Raw genomic sequence first — 6553 nt, forward strand, 5'->3', positions numbered from 1 at the left:
CGCACCCTGTCTGACTACAACATCCAGAAAGAGTCCACTCTGCACTTGGTCCTGCGCTTGAGGGGAGGTGTTTTAAGTTCTCCCTTTTAAGCTTTCGATACATTACATTGCACTTTTCTCTCAATAAAGTTGTTGCATTCCCAAATGGTGTAATTTATTTATTTAGTTAGGGGTGGGTAAAAGCAAGGTTTTTGTTCCAGCAGATGTGTTAGTGGTAACCTGGAGGTAACAAATGTCAAGAAAAGGTGGTCTTAATTAGAACTGTAGTGAGTGAGTATAAATAGAAAATTTGGAGGTTGTAGTTAGAATTCTTCTAATGTACACTCATGTAGTTTTACTTAAAAACTACTGATTTTTAAAAGCACTGCACTTGGGAGTTGTGCTTAAGAGTGGGAAAGTTTCCGGAATACCAGGAGGGAGGTGGTTATTAAAAAGGGTGGGAATGGTGGAAGAGAGCCTGCAGAAAAATCACCTTTAGTACATAGTTGCAAGTTCACCTTGAGGTGCATAGAAAATCATTTGACCAGATTTTTTAAAAAGCTGTGGCATAGTCTCAGACAATGTAGAAAGTTTGGGATTTAGTAATTAAAGCTATTGTCATTTTTGCTGTAGTAAAGTCAAGATTCCTTAATTTTATGTGACTATATGAAGAATTTATATACAGCTTAATTGTGGGTGAAGCAGTTGGCTCTTGGTGTTTTATAGTAGTGACATTTACCAAATCAGGTGCTGCTGTTAAGTCGCTTCAGTTGTGTCCGACTCTGCGACCCCAGAGACGGCAGCCCACCAGGCTCCCCTGTCCCTGGGATTCTCCAGGCAAGAACACTGGAGTGGGTTGCCATTTCCTTCTCCAATGCATGAAAGTGAAAAGTGAAAGTGAAGTCACCCAGTTGTGCCTGACTTCACGACCCCATGGACTGCAGCTTACCAGGCTCCTTTGTCCCTCCATGGGATTTTCCAGGCAAGAGTACTGGAGTGGGTTGCCATTGCCTTCAAAATCAGGTGCTATAGGTATGCTTTTTAAGTGATAATGAGAGCCAAGGTTTTTCAAAGTTGGAAGGAGCTGGTGGGTAGGCACTGCTGAAATCAGACAAACCGAAGGAGTTTAAATAGGTGGTTTACTCCAAAGAACAAATTGACTCCAATTTCTCCCACTCTCCCATATTTAGGGTATCCACATGTAGCATCTGTGCAGAGAAAAATACGTGTCATTGAGATAGCTAAGTAAGGCCTAGGTATGGGGGACAAGAAATGCCATTTGGTAAATTTGTAAATCTTAGGCAAATTCGTTACTTGCGGTTTTTCACTTGTCATGAATGCCTGTGTATTTCATTGGATTTTCATGATTCACCCATAAAAATGAATACATAGGTCAAGAAGCAAGATGACAAGGATATTGGAACTTCACACATCTAGTCCCTATGTGAATCTGGTCAATATGTGAATAGACCTGTAACCACATTTAGTCACTGTGAATAGTTTTTGTATAGTTGTGTTACTCGTTGGAAATGAGTGGTCATAACTAGGGGAAAAACTTCAATAGCATTTTGAAAATGGCCATTCTGTGGGGCAGGTTTTGCACAATTCATCAGTGTTACCATATGATGAGTTCTTTGTCTTCAACTGTGAGTGTGTCAATGGCTAGTTAGCACTCGAGAAGGTGGGGCTGGGTCATTTCACTGGGACATGTGTGCACCGCAGTTGGAAGGGTCTTCGCTCTGGAGCAATAAAGCATATGTCTAATAAAGCTGTGTGGATATTTCAGGGTGGGGATGCTTACTGGAGAAATTTAAGAACACGTGGCTCCTTCCTGTCAAGTTTAATGAAGGAAATTGCTAATCACAAATGTAAATACTTGAAAAGTTTTGAAAAACAAGTACAGGTTAGTACAAACATTAAAATTGATGTAGAAACTGAAAGTTCCATATAAGGTTATTCAGGGGGGAAAAATTAGTATATTTGCCTCTTGCTGTTTATAGTTAAAATGTTTACACAAGTGTTTTACAAAGTCAAAGGTAGCCCACGTAAGTCCCTAAGTGTGTGTGTGTGCTCAGTTGCTCAGTCGTGTCGGACTCTGCAAACCATGGACTAAAGCCTGCCAGTCTCTTCTCATGCAACTTTCCAGGCAACAACACTGGCGTGGGTTGTCATTTCCTACTCCAGGGGATCAGTGTCTCCTGTGTTGGCAGTCGGATTCTTGACTAGTTAACTACATCTTACCCAGTTAACGACATTTTTTGGACCACTCCAGCATGTGGGAATCTTAGTTTCTCAACTAGGGGTTGAAACTGCCCCCTGAAGTGGAAGCAGAGAATTGTAACCACTGGACTGTCAGGGAAGTCTGCTACGGATAACTAAAATTAGTTTGGTGGTATTTTGGACTCCTGTATAGTAAATGCATATATGCATATATATGTATACATACGTACAAATACAAATAGGACCATTCACATAGTGTTTCTCAGCTTTTTTTTTTTTTTCTTTTTGACTAGGCAATTGTGGACATCTTTCTGTGATAGCATATCAATATTGCTGTCATTCTATTTAATATTCCAGTATTCAATAGTATAGATGGCCTATGATTTACTTAACCTGTCCACCAACATGTTTTTAGGTTTTTGCTGTTAAGATGCTGGTGAAGTATATCCTTATACATGTATTTTTCATATGTTAATACTTGGATAGTATAAAAAGATTTCTATTTAATGAAGTTCTTGGTGATATTTAAAAATCAGTCAACAGTTTTATAAATTCTACTGTCATATTTTCCTACTTTTTTGAGTAAATGATACTTGCATGTGTTACAGATATATAAACAGTATATAGTGCAAGATCTTCCATTTTTTCTTCCCAGTTCTCCACCTCCCTAGTATGTACTTTCAGTTTCCCCATGCATGTACAACAAGCAGCTACTAATTAATTACTGGTTTACAGTTTCTTGCACCATGCTTTTTCACTTTATATCTTTTATAGTTTGATAGAGCTCTTACATCCTTTCATTCTGTATAAAGGATAAATACACTTTTCATGTAATTTTCTCAAAGACCACGAGAGCAACACAATCCCTGAGCAACACAATCCCTAGTGAATATTTACAGGACTCTCCAACAAATAGAAGCTTGTCGGGAACAATAATGATAAGGTGATGAATGAGAAGAATTTCTAATATCAAGGGATCTAGTCTCTAGTTAGAGAACAGAAATGTTAGACTTGTTCAGTTTCTGAAAGTTGAATGATTGCTAAATCCGAAAGTACCCCAAAGTTTGGTTTCACACATAGTTAATACTATGTAAGGATTCAGTTACATAGATGTGATCATGTGAATGTTGAATAAACCAGAAAAAAAATGAGTAGCTCATATTTTTTAGTATTCCTTTTTTGTCTGAAAGCACAACAAAATCCTCGTCGCATTATTATAAATATGGTTCTCACAGAGGTATGTGTATTGATTGGCAAGTGCTTTCTAAACTATCATCCTTAGTGTGTAGTGCCTATCTGCCGGAAGAGGGAGCTACGGGGATAGATTTTTTTGGTTTAGTCATGTAGCTTGCAACGCCCTCAAGCGGTTGTGGTTGGCCAGGCAATTTGTGCTTTTAATACTTCTCTATTTCTCAGAAGGTTGCTTACTCATCAGTAAAAGTTAATTTACCATTCCCCTAATTCCTTTTACTTAATCCTTTTTCTGCCAGTCCTGAAGCCATCTCTTTTTCGATTTCAGCTGGAAGGACTCCACAGCATCTCACGTAGCTATTATTCAATGTAGATTCCGTTTCTTACAGCATCTCATCAGGTCTGACCCCTTAAAATGATCTGCCTGCTTCTGTTAACTGCTGGTCACTTTCTTTTTTTCCATATACTCTCTGACGTTTTCCACTTTGTTTCATTCCAGCTGTTCCCTTTTCCTAATATACCATCATTACCCTATCTCTGACTTAAAATCTTTATCCTTGGATGTGGTGAAGAAAGAGCTGGGTTCCTGGGACAGCACAGAGAGATAAGTAGTTTCTCAAAGAAGGCACGTATAGGATCGCAAGAGGTCACTGGCAGAATTTCCTGGGGCAGGAGGCTGGCTGAGAAACAAGTGACTATCAGCACAGACTTGTGAAAGGTATAAGTATTCCTCAGAAACCCCCAAAAATACCAGGAAAGGGAAACTGGTAAGTGGACTTCCTAGAGGGTCATATACAATGCAAAACAGACTTTTCATACAGGCTTTAAAGGAAATGCTGATCCCTCCACACTGGTTTACACACTCCCTGCTCCCTCCTCATTGGGAGGGACTGGATGGATGGAAAGAAGAGATTAAGGCTTTGGCTGGAACAAGAAGACATGGAAGAGGTACTAGGTGAAATGATGAGAGGTAGAGATGTGCAAATTTGAAGACAGTAAATGTGTTCTATTATATATTTTTCAGAATGGTGCACATGCATGAGGAAACAGACAAATCCAGAATGGGAGACATTTATTAAGTCAGCTGGTCTGGTTCATCAAAGCCTGTCCTTGGGAAAAAAGCATAGGGTTGTTCTAGATTAAGAGAAGAAATTCTAGATTGAGAGAAAGGAAATTCCTTGGTGGTCCAGTGGTTAGGAATCCACTCTCTCATTGCCAAAGCACCAGTTCAATGTCTGGTAAGATCCCCTACCTGTTAGGATGCTGATAACTCAGTCCTCACCATGCAGTGGGCTCACTTCAATCTGAAATTTTCTTTAAAAGCTTTTTATGATATGGACCATTTTAAAAGTCTATTGATTTGTTACGATACTACTTCTGTTTTATTTCATTTTGTTGTTGTTTTTGGCTATGAGTTGTGAGGAATCTTAGTTCCCCAACCAAGGATTGACCCTGCACACCCTGCATTGGAAAAGGATGTCTTAACTGCTGAACCATCAAGAAAGTCTCTCACTCTGAAACTTCTTAGTGACTCTGCGACAAAGGCAAATTGGAAGATAAGAAATGTGTTCCAGATTTTACTGATGCAGAAACTGAGGCATAGGAGCTAAAGGGAGGGCACCAGACAGTCTGGCTCCAGTTCCATGCTCTTTTTTTTTTTTTCCTGTTGCATATTTATACTGACATTTTGGGTATTTTTAAATGTTTATGCAATTTTTAAAGGTTACTTCCCATTTATAATTATGAAATATTGGCTATATTCCCTGTGTTATACAATAAATCCTTGAGCCTGTCTTATACCCAATAGTTTGTACCTCTCACTCTTACCATCCATATCCATTCTTCCTCCCTTCCCTCCCTACTGGTAACCACTAATTTGTTCTCTGTATCTGTGAATCTGCCTCTTTTTGGTTTTATTCATTAGTTTGTTATATTTTTTTAGATTCCACATATAAGTGATAACATACAGTGTTTGTCTTTGTCTGACTTATTTCACTTAGCATAATGCCCTCCAAGTTCATCCATGTAATTGCAAATGGCATTATTTCATTGTTTTTATGGCTGAAGAGTATTCCATTGTATATATATAGTATACCACATCATCAGTTGATGGGCACTTAGGTTGCTTCCGTATTTTGGCCATTGTAAAGCTGCTATGAACATTGGGGTGTGTGTATCTTTTTGAATTAGTGTCTTTGGTTTTTTCGGATATAGACCCAGGAGTGGAATTGCCCACTCTTAACCATTGTGCTCTCAGATCCCCGTGGAAGCACCATGAAGATTGAGGCTTTTTCTGTTTTATTGCTCTGAGCTTGGCTGTCAGTGCTAAGGACCTAAAATGTCTGAATCCGGGTCCAGTTCCAAGAAGAAACATTTTATCTCCTTGCTGGGCTGGGTGGTGGAGCCATTGCAGCAAGCTCTGGGCCTCAGGAATAGTCAGCCACATCACGCATGTAGGAGAAAGAACAGCTTCAGGGAAGTCTCAGGCATAACTCATTAGTGTAGATAAATGAAAGTCAAAGCCAAGTTGTTAGAAGTTTGTAGCTCAATTCCAAGAAGCTAACCACATATGGCTATTTACATTTAAATTAGTTAAAATCAAATAAATGTGTTCATCTATTGCACAAGCCACATATTAAGAGTTTGGGATGGGGGGAATTCCCTGGTGATCTGGTGATTAGGATTTGACCCTTTCACTGCTGTAGCCTGGGTTCAATCCCTGGCCAATAAGATCAATAAGATCTCTGCAAGCCTTGTGGCCTGGCCAAAATTAAAAAAAAAAAAAAAGTTTAGTAGAGATGTGACTAGTGGACACGCTCCCATCATGGCAGAAAATCCCATGGAATGGTGCTGGTGTAGATGGACCATCATTTAGCTAAGCATTCTTCTACTATTAGATATTCTTGTTGCTTCCAGTATTTTGCTACTATAACCAGTGTGACAAGATTATAAAACTATTCTTTCATTAAAGTTTTCTTTTTATAAATTTTTTTTTTTTTTTGGTCCTCAACTTGTGGTTTGTGGGATCTTAGTTCCTTGATCAGGAATTGAACCCAGGCCCTCGGCAGTGAGAGTGCAGAGTCCTACCCACCGGACTGCCAGGGAATTCACTGTAAGACTGTTCTTACACATAGATCTTTGCCCATGTGTGCATGTGTGTCTG

At 39.2% G+C, this 6553-nt stretch overlaps 1 long non-coding RNA gene across 1 annotated transcript in view; it reads left to right on the forward strand.

The window, feature by feature from the left end:
* LOC120871010 overlaps positions 1-145 on the forward strand; it is a 1597-nt gene extending 1452 nt beyond the window's left edge. The window contains exon 2 of the long non-coding RNA XR_005722924.1: positions 1-145. This exon is cut by the window's left edge and continues 162 nt beyond it. This is a non-coding gene — a long non-coding RNA (uncharacterized LOC120871010).
* Positions 146-6553: the final 6408 nt, after the last annotated feature.

This window comes from Oryx dammah, unplaced genomic scaffold (assembly GCF_014754425.2).
Source record: "Oryx dammah isolate SB20612 unplaced genomic scaffold, SCBI_Odam_1.1 HiC_scaffold_12, whole genome shotgun sequence".
Lineage (NCBI taxonomy): Eukaryota > Metazoa > Chordata > Mammalia > Artiodactyla > Bovidae > Oryx > Oryx dammah.